This window comes from Hemitrygon akajei, chromosome 30 (assembly GCF_048418815.1).
Source record: "Hemitrygon akajei chromosome 30, sHemAka1.3, whole genome shotgun sequence".
Classification (NCBI taxonomy): Eukaryota; Metazoa; Chordata; class Chondrichthyes; order Myliobatiformes; family Dasyatidae; genus Hemitrygon; species Hemitrygon akajei.
In genome coordinates this window covers 30,574,288-30,596,649 of record NC_133153.1, presented here as the reverse complement: position 1 = coordinate 30,596,649, position 22,362 = coordinate 30,574,288, and the positions used below count along the sequence as shown (strand labels likewise).

The following is a 22,362-nucleotide window of genomic DNA, read 5'->3' as shown; positions in this document are numbered from 1 at the left end:
TGAATTGTACTAACATATACATCAAAATGTTCTAAGGCCAAAACAAGAGATAACAATTCCTTTTCTATTGTCGAATAGTTTCTTTGATGCTTATTAAATTTCTTAGAAAAGGTACGTAACAGTCTAAATAACAAGTGGACAGTGTTCAAACCTCTACAACGTCATATCGTATGTATACATGGGAGATTAGAAGCTTCATGAGTCAACATTTCCAGGAATCTTCTTGAATTTCTTGAACCCTCTTAATAAAGTAGGGTCAAAGTTACTTTAAAAGTTTGTTCATATGATTCTGTTCCTGGAAATATGGAATTACAAAGTCAAGAGTTTAAATTTAGGTTTAATTTGTGTTTCCCCATGAATGTTGCTTACATGTGCCTGTAATGCTGCTTGAAACCAAGTTTTTCATTCATGCCTGTGCATGTTTGTAGTTGTGCATCTGGCAATAAACTTGACTTTGACTTCTGCACTGACTCAGGAGGTACAAGCCAAACAACATTGTTCATACTGATAAAAACATTTGGCAGGACTGAAGAAAAAGTGAATGTATCACACTGAATATGACCCAATCTCTCAGACTTGTCTCCGCACAGCCGAAAAATCCAGGTCACTTTTCCTTTGCTGAAATCACGACGACATCAAAGAAAATCTTTCTATCACTCACGAGGTGTTCTTTATTAGTAAATGTAAAATTGTAATTACTTCTCCAATCCCTGTTATTTTTGGATGCATTTTATAACCAGCTTAAAGCTGAGTATGTTTACAATGCATTTGTGCAGAAACATGTTAAAATTACCAACTCAGGGAATATGTTAGGGAACGAAGTTCTGCTTTCCCGTGCCCACTCAGCAAGAGTCCATGAAGGGAAGTAATTCATTCAGCACAACCCATTCGGAAGTCGTACCTGCAAAATCATTTCGAGCTTTTCAGGGAGGCAAGGAAGAGCTGGGATAAAATTAGAGCACTAAAGGTTGTCTATATGGAATCCATTTTGACTTTATATGGTCCTACGTGGCAGTCTGATATTGGAAGGTTGGGTCACATGGGATTCAGATTTATTTCGCTAGGAAGGAGAATGTCAAGTCTCTGATTGGAGGGCTGTGACTAGTGTGGGGGTCCCATCGATCCATGTCAGCATTTTTGGTATTTATTATAAATGTAAGTTATTTTGAATATGCATAAACCTGATATTGGGTGTAATGTACGGGAATTCTCACTCAATTGCCGTTTTAGTTGCGGTTTACTTTCAACTGTCGGTTGACGCGAACGTAGCTTGCGATGCTATTGTTTCGACCGTTGCTAAAAAACAAACTCTAATGTTTTTGCTTTTGTTGGCTGTTACCGGTGATTTTAATCAAGTTTCTCGCGAGGCAACAATACCAATGTCAGCTTGCCTACAGGGGACAATAGACCTGGTCCTGTTAACACTCAGGTATGTACCTGTTGTCGCGTGGCAGCCCGTGTCAACAAGGATTGTAAGGAGGTGGAAGCAACACTCAAGAAATGCTGGAGGAACTCAGCAGGCCAGGCAGCACCTATGGAGAAAAGTAGAATTGACGCTTCGAGACTCTTCCGCAGGACTGGAGAAAAAAATCGACCAGGAGTAGATTTAAAAAGTGGGGGAGGAGAGAGAGAGACACACACATAAAGTGATAGTTGAAACTGGGAGGGGGAGAGATGAAGTAAATAGTTGGGAAGTTGATTGGTGAACTGCGGTTAGCGCTAATCGGGCTTCCATTTAAATCATTACAAGAAACTCGGAATCCAGGAGCTGATCAAAATAAACTTAAGTTTAGTCAGAAAGCACCAGGAGACTACATTACAAAGAGCAAGTCACTCGAGAAAAACACAAGGAAATCTAAAAGGTTAATGTCTTTTGTTAAACCACAACTAACCAATTCAGGTACTCTTAAAAACCTCGGAGGCTAATGCTCTCCGGCTTGGCACACAGGCTTGAAGAGCTTGTTACACATACTTGTGTCCCTTTGAGGAACCATGTGCTCCCCATTCTCACCCTGAGAGGGTTCCCAACCTGTGGTCCACTGACTCCATGCTTAATGGTAATGGTCCATGGCATTAGAAATGGTCAGGAACCCCTGGGTTAAAGTGATAACAAGAAAAAACACGACTACGACATTCAGAATGTTTGTGTTGTCAATGTATGATGCTAACCAATATCTCTTTATCAATTCTACAACAGGATCATTGTCATCTGCTTTTCTGAAGATGGATAGTCCTGGATGGAAAAGCAAATTGCAGATTGCATATGCTCTTGGTATTATTTGCAACATGCTGCCTTGTCCAGTTACACAAGGAGCTAAAATATTGGTTGTACCTGTGGATGGAAGTCATTGGGTTAATATGAAAAGTCTGGCAGCAGAACTGAAACTTCGTGGACACAATATCACAATGCTTTACCTCTCTTCATCTTGGTATATGAATGAAAATCCTGATCTCTATCAATCCATTGTTGTTCAAATTCAAGAAAAAAATGACAAATCTGTGCAAAATATGATTGAAAGCGCTGTGGAACTGTTATTGAAGAGGTTACAGAATGGTGGGACGCTTTGGGACCATATTATCTTCCTAAATTTCATGAAGGATGTTGTATATATTTTTCACAAAACAAATCAAGCTTTTGGTATTGCAATTTTTCAAAACAAAACCCTGTTAAGACAACTTGAAAGTGCAAATTTTGAATTAGTACTTACAGATCCTGCTTTTGGTACAGGACCAATGCTTGCTCATTATTTAAAAGTCCCGCTGGTGCATAATGTCCGATGGCAGTTAAATGGGGAAGCTCATTTCTTCTTTGCCCCATCACCACTTTCCTATATCCCAATTTCTGGCACGCATTTGACAGATAATATGAATTTTCTCCAAAGAACAGGAAATGTCATGTATAATTTTTTTCAGATTCTGTTTATAGAATTTGTTGTATACCCAATTTATAATGAAATCTGTCATCAATATCTTGGACCAGATACAGACATTCAAACTATTATCATGGGGGCTGATGTGTTGCTGATGAGAGTCGATTTTGTATTTGAATTCCCAAGACCCACCATGCCAAATATTGTCTACATTGGAGGCTTCCAGTGTAAACCAGCCCGACCACTAGCGGCAGAGTTTGAAGAGTTTGTCCAAAGCTCAGGGAAGCATGGATTTATTGTGATGTCATTGGGGACATTGGTAGGTTCCTTGCCAATGAAGTTTACAATGGAAATAGCTGAGGCTTTTGCTCATGTACCCCAGAAGGTGATTTGGAGATATGATGGAGAAACCCCTCCCAATGTAGGTAATAATACACTACTGACAAAATGGATCCCTCAGAACGACCTTCTGGGACACCCCAACACACGAGTCTTCATTTCTCATGGTGGTACCAATGGCATTTACGAGGCCATCTACCATGGGGTGCCAGTGATTGGCATGCCTCTTATTTTTGACCAGTTTGACAATGTAGTCCGACTTGAATCCCGAGGTGCAGCCAAGATGCTTAATGTTGCAAACATGCATTCAACAGATCTATTACAGGCACTTAATGAGGTGATAAATGGCACATTTTACCGGGACAACATGAAGAAACTCTCTGCCCTCCACCGGGACCAACCAGAGTCGCCAATGGAGCGAGCCATTTTCTGGATTGAGTATGTTGCCCGACACAAAGGAGCAGGCCATTTGCGTTCTGAATCCTACCAACTGCCCTGGTATGCTTACTATTGTGTGGACGTGATGGTCTTACTGTTGTCCATGTTACTCATGGTCACAGTGCTGATGGTTGTAGCACTGAAGAAACTTTGTCATATTGCATGTAGAAGAAAGCAAAAGACCGAGTAAGGTTACCCTGTTTTGTGTTGGGATATGGTGTTTTATGTTCTTTAGAATTAATTTAATTTTTGTCCCGGAAGTTAATCCATGGAATCTTCCTTCCAGTATTCATGAATTTAGCAAAGGCTATTATGAAAATAAATCAGCTGTGATGTATTAAATAATAGACTTTGTGCTTTGATATGCACAAAAGAATTGTAACTACCTGATTGACTTTTCACAGGGAAAAGAGGGGACATAAGAGAGTAACGTGACCAGAAGTATAAGGGAAAACAGTGTACTGGAATTTATAGAAATCGAAGTTGATACCGCCAGGATGGAGCCTCCCACAATGGAATGTGTGGTATTGTTCCTCCATTTTGTGTGTAACCTCAGTGTGGCAGTCATGGGCAAACATGTCAGTGTGGGAATGGGAACATGGGAATTACAGTCTACTGGTCGGCCAGTGGGAAATCAAAACTGTTATAGTGAGTGGCAAGAAAATGCTCAACAAAGCAAGCTCCTAATCTCCATTGAGTCTCATTGCTGTAGTGCAAGCTGCACCAGATGAAATAAGGTTCTAGAATGTATTCATATGATTTCCATTCCCCTTTTGGCCACTTTACCCCTTCTCTTCCCCTCGCTGCCCTCATGAACTGTCCATCACCTAAACTGCCCCACAACCCCACCCTCCCCGGTTCCCCACCCCCTTTTTTTTCGCTTTGTGACCTGTTGTTCACTCCCATCTGATGCCACCTTCATCCCTTTGCCTGCTCCACCAATCACCTGCGAGTTACTGACATCACTCCCTTTCTCTCACAACTCCCACGTTCCTGCAAACGTTCCCAGCACTTTTAGTGTGGTTTGCTCAAGATTTCCCCCATTTGCAGAAACTCTTGTGTCCACCTGGAGATGATAACTTTAAGTAATAGGATTATATTTCCACATGAGTAAAAGCACATTCACCCAGCTACATTTTCTGATCAATAACCGTGGGCACTATCACGGAAGTATCAGATTGCAGCTCGGATAAAAGGGAATTGATTACAAATGGACAGATACAATGCAGTTTCTAAGTAGGTTTTTCTGCATTTCTATTGACTGATTAATCTTGCATTGTGCAATCTCTTTGTTCATTATATATGTTTGAATGTTTCTTAGATACGTACATAAGCATCAGGCTCCATTGTACACTGTTGTGACCTCTATGTAATCTCAACGAGGTACAATAATGTATTTTTATTAGTAAAAGATTTATAACTAATTAAGCTGATCTGTGAATGAAGAAATATTGTTTTGAAATGTATTTGATTTTAATGATTTTTCATTTCTGTCATGTTAATTTTATCACTCATGAATCCAAACAGCAGTTTGGTCTAAAAATTATGCAAGAAAAGTCAAAGTTCAGTGTCAAGTAAATCTTTGATGCTGATTGCAGTACAGAATAAATAGTTTTCAATGTGCAGGAAAAATGTATTTACACATATTGTCTGCAGACAAGTGGGCAGCAATATCAAGCGATCTGAAGAGGAATGGTCTGAAGGTTCCCCAAACCTGTTGAGTCACTCAGATTCCATCAATGTATTGCATGCATTAACCTTAACATGTTTGCTCAACAACAATCTATCAATGTTCATCAACCAATTATCCCTCTAGACCAGGGGTTCCCAAACTATTTTAACCTTTAAGCTGGGGCTCTGCGGACCCCAGTTTGGGAATCCAGCTCTATACTAAGTAGCTGAAGTAACGTGAGTGGGAAGAGTTGCAAATATTCTAAGTTTGTAACATGCAAATTGCTTACACTCGAATACCCCCCCCCCTTATATTTATTTTGTATCTATACTAATATCTATAATAGGCAGGAACTTGGGACGTAATTTGGGAGCAGATGTTCTCAGGGAAATGCATGGCAGAAATGTGGTAAATGATCAGGAAACATTTGTATGGTGTTCTGCATAGGCATGTTCTATTGAGGCACTTAAGGGATGATAGGGTAAAAGAACCATGGTGTACAAAGGATGTAAAAGATCTAGTTAAGAAGAAAACTTATGAAATGTTCAAAATACTAGTACTGTTAGAGCATTAGAAAATTACAAGCGGGCTAGGAAGGAGCTCAAGAATGAAATTAGGAGAGCAAGAAGGGGCCATAAGAAGGCCTTGGCAAGCAGGATTAAGGATAGAGTGTATATTAGTAGTCCAGCTATTCACTATCTCATGGCTTTTTTGCCTTTCTATGAGATGGATGGGCTTGGCGCAATGATATCAACCTCTAACATCAGACAATATGTTACTTAGAAAGAGTTTCAGAACCCCACATTCTGTGATTTGCAGTCTTTTTTCTTGCTTTTTTTTGGTCAGAAAGAAGTATCTTCAAACATGTCTTTATGCAGCTCACCCAGGTGGACAGAATATATTTGAAAATCATTATCTGGTATTCTTTCTTTCTCTGTAAATTCAGATAGGCTCAGAAATTGAAAAGGTTATGAAAGCCGATGTTGAACTTAGAAAGGGTTACTTAGATAGAAATATGGAGACGACTGCAACTCAAAGGTCTTAAGGTGGAAAAGTCACCTGGATCAGATGTACTACATCCCAGATTCCTGAAAGAGGTTGCAGTGGTAACAGATGCAGTGGTCATGATCTTTGAAGAATCATTTGATTCTGTCATTGTCCCAGAGGGCTGGATGATTGCAAATGTCACTTCACTCTTTAAGAATGGAAAAAGGCAAAAGAAAGGAAGTTATAGGCCATTTAGCCTCGACTCAGTGGTTGGGAAAGTGTTGGAATCTATTATTAAGGACGAGGTTTTGGGCTACTTGGAGACTAATGATAGAATAAGTCAAAAATCAGCATGGTCTCTGTGAAGAGAAACTTGCCTGACAAATCTCTTAGAGTTCTTCGACGAAGTAACAGGCAGGATAGATAAAGGAGAGGCAGTGGATGTCATTTAGGCGGATTTTCAGAAGGCATTTGATAAGGTGCCAGACATGAGGCTGCTTAACAAGATAAAATCCTATGGCATTACAGGAAAGATACTGGCATGGATAGAGGAATGGCTGACAGGTAGGAGGCAGTCAGTGGGAATAAAAGGGGTCTTTCTGGTGGACTGGCAGTGACTAGTTGTGTTCCTCAGGGATCAGTATTGGGACCGCTACTTTTCACATGGTTTGTCAATGATTTGGATAATGGAGTTGATGGCATAGTAGCAAAGTTTGAGAGTGATATGAAGATAAGCGGAAAGGTAGCTTAGTGCCAAGGAAGCAATGGGACTTACTGGTGGCCAAACATTTTAATTCCCATTCCCATTCCAATGTATTGATCTATGGCCTTGTCTTGTGCCAAGAGGAGGCTACTCTTAGGGTGGACGAGCAATGCCTTATATTCTGTTTGAGTACCGTCCAACCTGATGGTATGAAGATAAATTTCTCTTTCCGGTGAACAAATTTCTGCTCCCTTTTCTCAATTCCCCTACCTATTACTTCCCCCTGCATTCCCTCCTCCTTCCCTTTCTCCTGTGGTCCAATCTCCTCTCATCAGATTCTTTCTTCTCCAGACCTAGACCTTCCCCTTCCACACGCTTCACCTATCGGCTTCCTGCTAACCTCTTTAACCTCCACCCACCTTTTATTTCAGGCATCTCCTTCCCCCCCCCCCCCACCACCACTTCCTTTTCAGTCTAAAAGAAGGGTCTTGATCCAAAACATTGACAGTTTACTCTTTTCTATAAATGCTGCTGACCTGCTCAGCTTCTCCAGCTTTGGTGTGTGTTGCAATGGACTCATGGTTTTCTTTGTCCCTTCTGCCACTGTACCCTTTCTATTTCTCCTCCCTGCCCCTATGACCAGTCCATCATGTACACCCTCCTCTCTCTGGTTTTCGCATCTTCTTCCATTTTGTCCATCGTCTATTGTCCTCTCCTATCAGACTCCTTCTTCTTTAGTCCTTTGCCTCCTCCACTAATCACATGCCAGCTTCTCACATCATTCCCCTTCTCCCACCTCTCCCACCTTCCTACCTTCATCTTCACCTGGATTTGTCTATCACTTGCTAACTTCTGATCCCCCCCCTCTCCCCACTCCTTCATTCTGCCTTCTGCACATTCCTTTTCTGTCCTGATGAAGGGTCTTTGCTTGGAAAGTGGTCCGTTCATTCCCTACCCTCCACCACCGCCTATTGATTTTCCCTCACCTGCTGAGTTCTTCCAGCATTTTGTGTGTCTTGTTCCATATTTCCAGCATCCACAGTCTCTCTCTGCCTCTATTTTACAGGGAAAAGCCAAGTTACAGAAAATTAAGTAACTTCCTTTCACTTGGTTATAAATCTTTGGGATTCACAAGCAGATGTGACTCTTTCCATGCTATGTTATTAATTATGCAATAGGCCATTCAGCTCTCAGGCCAGTTCACTCACTCAGTTAGCTCATGGATGATATGAATCACAAACCCATCTGCCCGCTTCAGGAATGGAGAGGTGGGTGAGGGTGCACTGTTCCACATTGGTGGATCACAGCTGGTAGGAATCAACAGTTTGATATTCTGATATTATGATTTGCACCCCTGGTGCACCTCAGGGGTGTGTGCTTAGCCCACTGCTCTACTCTTTATATACACCTGACTGTGTGGCTAAGCATAGCTCAAATACCATCTATAAATTTGCTGACGATTCATCCATTGTTGGTAGAATCTCAGGTGGTGACGAGAGGGTATACAGGAGTGAGATATGCAAATTAGTGGAATTGTGCTACAGCAACAACGTGGCACTCAGTGTCAGTAAGATGAAAGCTGATTGTGGACTTCAGTAAGGGTAAGATGAAGGAACACATACCAATTCTCATTGAGGGATCAGAAGTGGAGAGAGTGAGCAGTTTCAAGTTCCTGGGTGTCAAGATCTCTGAGGATCTAACCTGGTCCCAACATATCGATGTAATTATAAAGAAGGCAAGACAGCGGCTATACTTTATTAGAAGTTTGAAGAGATTTGGCATGTCAACAAATACACTTAAAAACTTTTATAGTTGTACCGTGGATAGCATTCTGACAGGCTGCATCAGTGTCTGGTATGGAGGAACTACTGCACAGGACTGAAAGAAGCTGCAGAGGATTGTAAATCTAGTCAGCTCCATCTTGGGTACTAGCCTACAACATACCCAGGACATCTTCAGGGAGCGGTGTCTCAGAAAGGCAGCGTCCATTATTAAGGACCCCCAGCACCCTGGGCATGCCCTTTGCTCACTGTTACCATCAGGTAGGAGGTACAGAAGTCTGAAGGCACACATTCAGCAATTCAGGAACAGCTTCTTCCCCTCTGCCTTCGGATTCCTAAATGGACATTGAATCTTTGGACACTACCGCATTTTTAAAAATATACAATATTTCTGTTTTTGCACATTTTTTAAAAATCCATTCAATATATGTATATTATAACTGATTTACTTGTTTTTTATTATTATTAGATTTATTATTATTATTTCCTCTGCTAGTTTATGTATTGCATTGAACTGCTGCTGCTAAGTTAACAAATTTTTCGTCACATGCTGGTGATAATAAACCTGATACTGATTCTGATTAACATATCAGATGACCTGACTTCGGCCCAGCTCATTGATACAATCACAAGGAAAACATTTTAGCAACTTTGCTGCCTTAGAAATCTAAGTAGGTTCAGCACGCAACCAAACACTCCAACAGATGTGTACAGATGTAGTAGTTGCTTCATGGACTGGGATGACAAAACAAAAATGAAGGAAGTTGAGAAACTACAGAGAGTAATGGACTCAGCCCAAAGTATCACAGGTACGTCCCACCCCACCATCAGGAGTATGTACAGGAAGTGCTACCTGATGAAGGCAACATCTATTAAAGATCCCCATCATCTGGGCTGTGCCATATTCTCACAACTACCATTGGGCAGGAGGTTTAGAAGCCTGTAGATCCAGGTTCAGGTACAGTTGCTGCCTTTCAACTATTACATTATTAAATCAACCTGCACAATCATAAGCTAAGTACAACATGATCACTTTGCACAAAAATGGTTTTTGTTATTTTTGAATGAATGAATGAATGAATGAAATTAACTTATTTTGGCCAGTACAAACATAACAAAAAGCATCATTTACAATGATGATTTCATAGGACAAAATTACAACAAAAAATATAGATATTCTTTAAAACAGACCAAAAGGCTATAGGCTGAAGCCACAGCTTATTACGCCTACCCCTCTTACTTATACTGTTATGAATGAAGGGAGTAAAGTCGCCCCCCCTTTTTGAAAATCGCAAAATCGCTATTATTTCGGGTCTGATACCCAGGAAATGAGAGAGATACACATCATGTCAGTAATGAGAGAGAGAGACGCAGGATCACAGCAAAGGCAGTTGTTATAGACAACACAGAATACACAACAAGGTGGAATGTCTCCTAACAAAAAGCGGAACGGAACCACTGATTACTGCTATTGTCTCTTGGAGAAGGAATTGTGTATTGAGTACTGTACTATTCATTGAAACCCCTCAGGGGACAGCCAGAGTTGTCTGGTTGAGGGATTGCATCATCCCAACCTGATTGAGATCTGAGACCCCCTGAGTGAGGATAAAAATTGGGTCTGGGGAACACCCCTCAGATGCACCAGGAGAAATGCTAGAAATCCAGTGACAGTGTTTTATGGCGAAAGCCGGTGAAAGCTTGTGTGTGTCCTCCCTTGCCTGGGTGGCGGGCTCATCACGGAGGAACGGTTTTGCTAAAGGAGAGGTCATACCTGAATGGCCACAACAACGAGACACCGACGGATCAAAATCATAAAGGAAGGTTGGCAAAAACAATAGCGGTAACTGTTCCCATTCTTCTATCTCTCTCTCTCTCTCTCCAACAATTGCAACACAGCGACAAACAAACACTGCAACCTGTGTGAACTGAAACGAACTTTCCATCTTTCCAACTTATATTTCCATCGGACAATTCATTATCCCCTAGACAACGATAGAGCTTATTTCTTATTGATTATTATTATACCCGCACTTTTAGGTTTAGTATTGATGACGTATATTATCTGTATATTTGCATTGATGTTATTTTTGTGTATTTTTACTAATAAATAATGTTAAAAATAGTATCACCAGACTCCAATGGACGCCTCTATCTTTGCTGGTAAGTAACCCAGCTACGGGGTTCGTAACAACTTGGGGGCTCGTCTGGGATTTGATACCAAATTGGAGGGCCAGAAAATCGGGCTTTTAAGTCCAGACTTGGATCTGGTTGCGCGGGTAGCCAGACGGGAAACCAGCAAAGATGGGCGTAGACGAATTTACACAAAACCCAACTTTGAAGGCGCTAGAGGGGGCCACAAAGTCAGACTTGGTAAATATTGCGAAAGGACTAATCTCGCAGAGATGAGGTCGTCAATGAAAAAGTGGGAGATGTGGAGGGCCATAACTCAGTATTATATTGAGAAGAATGCGTTTTCGGCTGAGGTATTGGAAAATATCCCTGAAAAGGTACCAGCTATTGGGACGGCTCAGTTAGAATTGGAAAAATTAAGGTTGGAACATGAAATTAAGTTAAAACAGCTGGAAAGAGCTGAAAAGGAGAAGGAAAGAGCTGAAAAGCAGAGGGAGTATGAGGAGAAGGAGAAACAGAGGCAGCATGAGCTGGACATGGAGAAGTTAAGGCAAGAGCGAAGAGCTCAAAGGCCAGACCGAGAGGAGAGGTTTAATGTTAGTAGGGAGTTTAAGTTAGTACCTCCATTCGAGGAGACGGATGTTGATAGTTATTTCTTGCATTTTGAAAAGGTGGCAGTGAATCAGAAGTGGCCCAGAGATCAGTGGGTGGCGTTGTTACAAAGTGTGTTAAAAGGAAAGGCACAACGGGCATATGTGGCATTATCCGTCCAGGAGGAGGAGTATGAGAATTACGAGGAAGTAAAACAGGCCATTCTTCAGGCCTATGAATTGGTACCTGAGGCCTATAGACAAAAGTTCAGAAATTTAAAGAAAGTGTGGAATCAGATGTATGCAGAGTTTGCCTATGAGAAGGGTGTGCTCTTGGATCGTTGGTGTGCAGCAGAAAGGGTGGAAGAAGATTTTTGGCATTTCAGGGAGTTAATTCTGATTGAGGAATTTAAAGGTTGTGTTTCGGATGATATCCGGATGTATTTGAACGAGAAGCCGAATAAGTCCATATCCGAATTTGCCAGGTTCGCAGATGAATATGCCCTAACCCACAAGACAAAGTTTTCCTCGAATAAGAGTTACCAGAAAGACCGTAGAGACGGTAGAGAAAGCCCGCCGGCTGAGGCAGAGATTCAGCCGGGAGCTAGTGGTAAAAATAAGGAGGAAGAAAGACAAGATGGCAGGAGGGGTCCTGGCTTGACCTGTTTTAATTGTGGAAAGGTGCGTCATATTGCATCTAAGTGCTTTGCTCTGAGGAAGGAGACAGGAAAAGGGAAAGCAGCAGTCCCTACAGGGTGTATTGTGTTGATCAGTAAATCGACGAGAAAGCCCCAGGTAGATAGAATACGAGAGGGGCGTGAGAAATTTATTTCAGAAGGGACCGTGTCTGTGAAGGAGGGAGAAACACCAGTTCCAGTGTGGATCTGGAGAGATACTGGAGCTGAGCAGTCATTGATTCTCGGTAAGGTACTAGATTTTGGTCCTGAGACGGGAGAGGTAGCTTTGAGAGGCATAGGAAAAGGAACAGAAGCTGTGCCTTTGCATAGGATCATTATAAATTGTGAGCTGTTATCTGGACCAGTTGAAATAGGGGTGCGATCAGAATTTCTGAGAGCTGACGTGGACATCCTTCTTGGTAACGATTTAGCTGGTGGTGAGGTTTGGTCAGCAATGAAGTTGACGAGCCAGCCTGTAAGTGTTGAGGACCCGCCCCTAGATTCCAAGATCTATCCCGCATGTGAGATCACACGCAGCATGTCGAGAAAGGCAGCTGAGAAAGAGACCAGTTTAAATCAGTCCAGTGTTGATTTGGTTGAGACGTTTCTACTGACCCTGTACCAAGAGGGGTTAGAGGGTGGTAAAATGGAGAATAGGGAGGTGAAAGAGAGTAAAGGAGAGGAGGTAGACCTACCCTTAGCCAGGAGGAAATTTATAGAGGCATGGAGTAAAAATGAGAAACAGATAAGGCTGTTAGAAGGTCCAGGGTTGGACATGGATGATCTGTCTGGCTTGACAGACCTGTTTGAAGAAGTTGAAAATTTTAAAGGTGTGCCCGATAATGAAATGAGGGCAGTCCTAGATGAAAAGGATGCCATTACCTTGAAGGAGTCTGCTGGGTTGGCAGATGAGGTTGTTTCAGCCCGCAGGGTTGAGTTTACTCCGGAAGGGAGTTGCCCAGAGAGTAACTGGGAGGATCAGGGGAACTTAGAATTTGAAAAGGGGACGGGTATTGAAAGCCTGGAAGAGGCAGATGTCCCATTTGAGTGTGTTCAAGATGTGGATGCACGTGGTATTGAACCTAGTAATGGAACTCAGGTAAAGTCTGAGGTATCTGATTCAGTTAAAAAGGAATGCAGTCCTTGTGGGTCAGATGGACTTGGTTCAGTGAAAAAAGGGTTAACCTTGGTAATAGTGGGAAGTGAGAATTCCCAGTTGTTTGTGTTCGAAGGTGTGTTAAGAGTTAGTGAGGAGATAAAAGGTGGTGATGTGGATATTATTATTGAAGGGAAAGGGAAAAGTATAGTTCCTAAATTGAATGAAGAAAATTTAAAGTCTGGATTGGTGTCAGAAGCAGAAACCAGGATGAAGGAACAATGGCTTGTTACCAAGGTGCCTGTGAATCAATTACAGTTTGATTTGGAATGTAAAGGTGCCCCGCTCGCTAATGTTATTCAAGAGTGTGCTGTGAAGAGGCAGAATTTGAAATGTTGTTTGGACAAAGAGGGATCGCTTGCAGATATTAAACTGAAAACTAATAGAATGAAGGGTCCTGAAGATAAAACTAACGACTTGCTTAAAAATAAAGAATTGTGTGGAAGTTCAGAAGATGGGCTAAGTTTGGAAAACATTGTTGATAAAATAACTCCTATGAAAGGAGCATGCAAGAGCCTATTCCACACTGGTAAGCAAGCTAACCACGTGAGAGTTAACTGGAAAAGGGGCAAGGGTAGACGGGATGCCACTTTAAATAACAGGATCCGGTTTTAAGGGATTTCGACAAAGCATGTAAATAATAAAGAAAACACCATGGAAGATTGACTGTTAAGTTTGAAAGTAAAATAAAGATTAGTATTTGCATAAACTTTTGTAATATACACGTAAGCTAAGATCACAACTCTTTAGTTTTGTTTTGCTGAAGAAAAGGAATAAAAAAATGGGTGGTTATTAAATTGGAGTCTGATGCTACAGGAATTTATTAAGGTACAAGATATTAAGATGTTAAAGGAAGTGACAATGTAATCGCTAACTGTTTAGGTGCTAACTTGAATGTATAATTGTATTACTCTGTAGTGGGAAAAAACTCTTGTATTGTGTTAAGATTCTGAAATTCTGTAAGACTCTGTATTAGTTATTTTTCCCTATGGTAAAAATCCTTAGAAGGATGGGGGTGTTATGAATGAAGGGAGCAAAGTCACCCCCCCCCCCTCCTTTTTGAGAATTGCAAAATCGCTATTATTTCGGGTCTGATACCCAGGAAATGAGAGAGATACACATCATGTCAGTAATGAGACAGAGAGATGCAGGATCACAGCAAAGGCAGTTGCTATAGACAACGCAGAATACACAACAAGGTGGAATGTCTCCTAACAAAAAGCAGAACGGAACCACTGATTACTGCTATTGTCTCTTGGAGAAGGAATTGTGTATTGAGTACTGTACTATTCATTGAAACCCCTCAGGGGACAGCCAGAGTGGTCTGGTTGGGGGACTGCATCATCCCAACCTGATTGACATCTGAGACCCCCTGAGTGAGGATAAAAGTCGGGTCTGGGGAACACCCCTCAGACGCACCAGGAGAAATGCTAGAAATCCAGTGGCAGTGTTTTATGGCGAAAGCCGGTGAAAGCTCGTGTGTGTCCTCCCTTGCCTGGGTGGCGGGCTCATCATGGAAGAACGGTTTCGCTAAAGGAGAGGTCATACTTGAATGGCCACAACAACGAGACACCGATGGATCGAAATCATAAAGGAAGGTTGGCAAAAACAATAGCGGTAACTGTTCCCATTCTTCTATCTCTCTCTCTCTCTCTCCAACAATTGCAACACAGCGACAAATAAACACCGCAGCCTGTGTGAACTGAAACGAACTTTATATTTCCATCAGACAATTCATTATCCCCTAGACAACGATAGAGCTTATTTCTTATTGATTATTATTATACCCGCACTCTTAGGTTTAGTATTGACGACGTATATTATCTGTATATTTGCATTGATATTATTTTTGTGTATTTTTACTAATAAATACTGTTAAAAATAGTATCACCAGATTCCAACAGACGCCTCTATCTTTGCTGGTAAGTAACCCAGTTACGGGGTTCGTAACAATACAACAACGTATTTGGCATCAATCATCACATCAAAAACAAAAAAAATTCATAATCTGGAGGACCGAGCGCCAGTGTTCGGTGAAACGGTCTCCCAGTCTGCAGCGGGTCTCCCCAATGTATAAATGCCTCCTCTATCATCAAGATGAGGCCACACGCAGGTCAATTGAGCAATACCTTATTTCCCGCCTAGGTAGCCTCCTTCCTGCCGGCATGAACATCCAACTCACTGACCTCCATTGATACCCCTGCCCCCCACCCTTACCCCCATCCCTATCTATTATTTTAGTCTGGTTCTCTTTCTCTCTCTTTTCCCCCCTCACTATAATCTCTCCCCCAGCCCTACCTTTCTTTCTCTTTTATTTCCCATAATTCTCCACCTTCCCCCTAGCCCATTTCCCTCTAGCCTATCACTTCCCAGCTCTCTACTTTATCCCTCCCCCCACTTCTTATCCCCCCTCGACCATCCCACGTTACTTCACTCCTGATGAAGGGTTTCGGCCCGAAACGTCGTTATTATCTCCTTCCATAGATGCTGTCTGGCCTGCTGAGTTCTGCCAGCATTTTGTGTTTTTTATTTATTTCCAGCATCTGCAGATTCACTCATGTTGAAATAGACAAGCAATATGGCTTACATCAGAAGTGAACAGAAAATTAATTAAAATTCAATTGGACACTGGTTTGGCTGTTTCAGTTGTGTATTTAATACTTCAATAGTATACAAGTAACCTTGTGCATACTGTATATTGTTTCATTACGCATCCTTGTTCATTTAAATAATTCACTAAAGGCCATATGTATAAATACATGTATTTCTTATGTCATCATGCTACCATGTGATACATATACACCTCGCTTATAGTAAACTCGAAGTAAGTCCTGCGTTCTGATCTCCCGTGTCTTCCTTTGAATTAGTTTAATACTTCAAAGTTACAAAACTGAACTACTCCATTTTCAAGGTTGCAGATGCTACGACAGCTGGGATCCATATCTCAAGTAATGGTGTGTTAGTGTAGGAGAAGTAATACAGAGCTGGGTAACATGGTGTCATGATAATAACCTTTCCTTCGATGTCAGCAAAACAAAAGAACTGGTGATTGGCATCAGAAAGGAGGGCTACACACTTGCACTTGTCTACATCAAAGATGTTGAGGTTGAGGGAGTTGAGAACTTCAAGTTCCTAGGAGTGAATATCACCAATAACCTGTGCTGGTCCAATCACACAAATGTCACAGGCAAGAAAGCACACCACCGCCTCTTCCTCCTCAAGTGGGTATCCTGATGAAGGATCTCGGTATGACATGTCAAGGTTTATTCTTCTCCATAGATCAGGGGTTCCCAACACTTTTTATGCCATGGACCAATACCAATAAGCAAGGTGTCCATGAACCCCAGGTTGGGTACCTCTGCTATAGAAGCTGTCCAGACTGCCGGGTGCCTCCAGCATTTTGTGTGTGACAATGTCAATAACAAGTGGTCATAGTTCAAATCCCTTCACAGCAGCAATTGTCGTGGTTTCTTGAAATAACCAGGAGACGCAGAAAATTCTTCGAGAAGTTTAAGCCTTTATTTGCAAACAAAAGCTGAGACAATTAATGAGCGTGTCACTAATTGTCCGCCGAGCCCTGGTTCACAGTATTCTTTATAGTAATTTCTTATCTTAGTTTCATTGGCATATACTTGTTCTAGTGCCTTGACTGGTTCTCACACCATCACACCATCGCATGATCCTGTCTAGTCTACTCCTTGGAACACGTGTCCCCCTTCCCAACTTTGACTGGTTCCCATACTATCACACCACTCCATGATCCCGTCTACCACCGTTGTCTCTACATGCTTACTTTCACTGTTAGCTACATTCTTAAGGCACTGATGCATTCAATAGTACAGAGACAATACAGAGATTACATTCTGGCTAATAAGTTGGATACATAGTAGATAGCAAACACAAGGCTGTCACATAGTTCTGGCCACACAGCAAACATTGCAACTTTATTCTCCAATACAATACAACTGAAATTTAGGTAAATATAGGATATTAGAAGCTTCATGAGCCAAAATTCCTGGGAAACTTCTTGATTGTCATAAAACCCATTTTAATAAAGTTGGGTGAAAGCTACTTTAAAAGTTTGCCAAGATGCTTATGTTCTTGGAAATATGGAATTACAAAGTCAAGGTTAAATTTGAGTTTAATTTGTGTTTCCTTGTGAATGATGGTTTTTGTGCCTGTAATGCTGCTTAAAACTAAGTTTTTCATTGCACCTGTGCCTGCATGTACTTGTCCATTTGACAATAAACTTGACTTTGACCTTGACTTTGTACTGACTCGGGAGATACAAGCCAAACAAAGTTGTTCAGACTGATAAAAACATTCGGCAGGACTGAATTGAAAGTGAACGCACCACACTCAATATTACCCATTCTCCTCGACTTTGTCTCCAAACAGCTGAAAATTGCAGGTCACCTTTCATTTGCTGAAATCGCAACAACATCAAACAAAAACTTTCTATTACTTGTAAGGAGTTCTTTATCAGTAAGTGTAAGATTGTAATTACTTCTCCAATCCCGGTTATTTTTAGATGCATTTTATAACCAGCCTGAGGCTGAGTATGTTTTCTTGGTATTTGTCCAGAAATACATTGAAATTACCACCTCAGACAATATATTGGGGAACTGAAGTTCTGATTTCCAGTGCCCAAAAGGCAAGAGTCCACAAGGTATGCTTCCATAGGGAAGTAATTCATTCAGCGCAGCTCATTGGGGGTTGTATCTGCAAAATCATTTCAAGCTTTTCAGGGAGGTAATGAAGAGAATGGATGAAGTTAGAGTAGGGAAGGTTGTCTACCTGCACAACCTTCATTTTGGACTTTACAAGGTCCTGTATGGCAGTCCAATTTTGGAAGGTTAAGTCCGATGAGGTTCAGGGGAAGCTAGTGAGGTGGATTCATTGTTGGTTTGATGATGGGAAGCAGAAGGTCAATTCTCTGACTGGAAGGCCGTGACTAATGCGCGGCCCAGTAGTTAGTGATAGGATCTTTGCTATTTGTTATTAATGCAAGTTACTTGGAATGTGAGTCTGCACAACATGACGACAAGGGAACAGCTCACTGAAAGCAAGTAGACAGGGTGGTGAAGAATGGATTTACCATTCTGGCCTTCATCAATCAGGGTAGCGAGTTTGGGTTCAGAGAAGTTACTTATGTTGATGCCAAGGCTGCTCTTGGAATATTGTGTACATTATGCCCACTTCTCATTGCTTCAATGAGGGAGGAGGTACAGGATCCTGAAGATGAAAACTCAATGTTTTCAGAACAGCTTCTTCCTCTCTACCAACAGCTTTCTGAGTTATCCATGAACCCACAACCTCACTATTCTTGCTTCACACTATCTATATATTTTCCTGTTTATCTATTTCTCAGGTTCTTTATTTCTCTCTTTATTATTTATTTACTTACTTATTTGTAACTTAAAGTAATTTTAATGTCTTGCAGTGTACTGCTACTGCAAAGTGAAACAAATAAATTCAGAGATACTTTAGTGATACTAATCCCGATTCTGATTCTTGATATAGGTGGTGTTTTCACTCAGCCGGTATTTGTAGCTTCTTTCCTCTTTGGGGTTTAACTACATCACTCTCAATTCAGCACAGACTTCAGGCTGTGGCCTGTCCTACAGCCATCCAGTAGGTACCTACCTGTCACAATGTGTGCTGGCAATGTCAAAACCCAAGTGCAGTGGAAAGACAGACTTCAGTGTAGAGACAGCGACCAGAGTTTATTCTTAAGACATACGACAGCATTCTTATTTGTGGCACAGCCATGCAATACCATGACGTAACATTCTCAATACTAAGACCCAGCATTTGGGCATCTGCTCAAATAGTGCAAATGACAGAGGATCCCTGAGTCTATCCAAATAAACTCAACAAGTTTAAACAGAGAGGACATTTAACTACATTACAAAAGTGAGTTGTGAGAAAAGCACAAGGAAATCCAAAGGATTAATGAGTCACATTAAACAGCAACTAACCAATTCAGGTGCCCTAAAAACCTCGGGTGCTAATGCTCTCCAGCTTGGCACACAGGCTTGAAGAGCTTGTTACACATACTTGTGTCCCTTTGAGGAACCATGTGCTCCCCATTCTCACCCTGAGAGGATGTTCCCAACCTGTGGTCCACTGACTCCATGCTTAATGGTAATGGTCCATGGCATTAGAAATGGTCAGGAACCCCTGGGTTAAAGTGATAACAAGAAAAAACACAACTACGATATTCTGAATGTTTGTGTTGTCAATGTATGATGCTAACCAATATCTCTTTATCAATTGAAAACAGGATCGTTGTCATCTGCTTTTCTGAAGATGGATAGTCCTGGATGGAAAGGCAGATTGCATATGCTCTTGGTATTATTTACAACATGCTGCCTTGTCCAGTTACACAAGGAGCTAAAATATTGGTTGTACCTGTGGATGGAAGTCATTGGGTTAATATGAAAAGTCTGGCAGCAGAACTGAAACTTCGTGGACACAATATCACAATGCTTTACCACTCGTCATCTTGGTATATGAATGAAAATCCTGATCTCTATCAATCCATTGTTGTTCAAATTCAACAAAAGTATGAAAAGCCTTTGCAGAACGAGTTGATCGAAAGACTTGCCCAATTGTCATTGAAGAGGTCACAGAATAGTTGGACTCTGTGGGACCATATTAAGTTCCAAAATTATAACACAATTTTTTTATATAAATGTCATCAATGGCATCAAGCCTTTAATATTGCAGTGTTTGAAAACAAAACACTGTTAAAACAACTTGAAAGTACAAACTTTGACTTAATACTTACAGATCCTGTTTTTGGTACTGGACCAATGCTTGCTCATTATCTAAAAATCCCGCAGGTGTATAATGTTCGATGGCAGATAAATGGGGAAACCCATTTCCTCTCTGCTCCATCACCACTTTCCTATGTCCCAATTCCTGGCTCATGATGGACAGATAATATGAATTTTCTCCAAAGAACAAGAAACCTCATACAAAATCTTCTTCAGCAAGTGCTTACAGAATTGTTTGTATACCCAATTTATAATGAAATCATTCATCGATATCTTGGACCAGACACAGACATTCAAACACTGCTCCTGAGGGCTGATATGTGGCTGATGAGAGTTGATTTTGTATTTGAATTCCCAAAACCCACCATGCCAAATATTGTCTACATTGGAGGCTTCCAGTGTAAACCAGCCCGACCACTAGCAGCAGAGTTTGAAAAGTTTGTCCAAAACTCAGGGAACCATGGACTTATTGTGATGTCATTGGGGACATTGGTAGGTTCCTTGCCAATGAAGTTTACAATGGAAATAGCTGAGGCTTTTGCTCAAGTACCCCAGAAGGTGATTTGGAGATATGATGGAGAAACCCCTCCCAATGTAGGTAATAATACACTACTGACAAAATAGATCCCTCAGAACGACCTTCTGGGACACCCCAACACACGAGTCTTCATTTCTCATGGTGGTACCAATGGCATTTACGAAGCCATCTACCATGGGGTGCCAGTGATTGGCATGCCTCTAATTTTAGACCAGTTTGACAATGTAGTTAGACTAGAATCCCGAGGTGCAGCAAAGGTGTTTAATGTTGCAAACATGCATTCAGCAGATCTATTGCAGGCACTTAATGAGGTGATAAATGGCACATTTTACCGGGACAACATGAAGAAACTCTCTGCCCTCCACCGGGACCAGCCAGAGTCGCCAATGGAGCAAGCCATTTTCTGGATTGAGTACGTTACCTGACACAAAGGAGCAGGGCATTTGCGTTCTGAATCCTACCGACTGCCCTGGTATGCTTACTATTGTGTGGACGTGATGGTCTTACTGTTGTCCATGTTACTCATGGTCACAGTGCTGGTGGTTGTAGCACTGAAGAAAATTTGTCGTACCGCATGTAGGGGAAAACAGAAGACTGAGTGACATTACACTATTTTGTATTGGAATATGGTGTTTTATGTTCTTTAAAATTTATTTGAAGTTGTTTTCCTGCAGATTATCTATGGAACATTATATTATGGAAAAATTAGTAATGAGTGATAGAAAAATCAAATTAGTGGTCCCCAAATTTTTTGGGTTACTACCCCGTGGTCTCAAACTACATCTCTAGTGCCCTCCTCTCATTTTCCGGCAATTACATAAAAACTACAAAGAATTTTGATTTAGAATGCAGAAGTGAAAGAAAACGGTAATGATAAATTCAAAGCAGTGACAAATAATCACAAAAATTATTCAATTTTTTAACATGAGGAATAAAATATTTTCTTTACAGAATTGCATTAAAAGCAATTTTCATTAATAATGTTAGAGTGCACATTTGTCGAGAGCCATTCATTGCTTTCTGTCCTTTCTGTGTGGACTTTGTGCATTCATATCAGCCTCTCAATATCAGGCTGAACGTCACTCAGAAGGAGCTTCAGATCCCCTTGTTGTGTGATTTGCAGTCTGTTTCATTGTTTGTAAGATAGCACCAGTGATTATCAGCAACGTTCTGTGGGCTGCAGGCAATAGTTCTAAATATACTGTTAAATATACCTCTTTCTAATTACTCTCACTGTAATCTGCAGCATGCAATTTCCCTCCAAGAAATGTTCAAAAGTTTATTTTAATGTCAGTGTATACAACCTGAAATTCTTACCTTTCACAGTCATTGTGTTTAAACTAGAATTGCTGGGGGTTGTAATCGAACTGAAGAAACGGAGGAAGAGCTGGTTGGCTCACAAATAGAGAAAGCTTGTAGACAATGCGAAAAGGAAGACAGGCAGGTGAGAGAGAAGGGACGTGCTCAGGCTGATGGTTAGAGATGTGTCTATTTTAATGCAAGGAGTATAATGAACAAGGAGGATGGGCTTAGAGCATGGATCAGCACTTGGAGCTTTGATTTGTGGCCATTACAGAGACTTGGATGGATCAGGGACAGGAGTGGTTACTTAGAGTGCCAGGCTTTAGGTGTTTCAGAAAGGACAGGGAGCGAGGCAAAATGGGGGGGCAGGGCGCGGCAATGCTGATCAGAGATAGTG

The 22,362-nt window shown here is 41.3% G+C and overlaps 2 pseudogenes; both read left to right on the top strand.

The window, feature by feature from the left end:
• The first annotated feature begins 1,047 nt into the window (after positions 1-1,047).
• Positions 1,048-5,002, top strand: LOC140718927 (UDP-glucuronosyltransferase 2C1 pseudogene; annotated as a pseudogene).
• LOC140718928 (UDP-glucuronosyltransferase 2C1 pseudogene) lies at positions 1,048-21,265 on the top strand (annotated as a pseudogene).
• Positions 21,266-22,362: the final 1,097 nt, after the last annotated feature.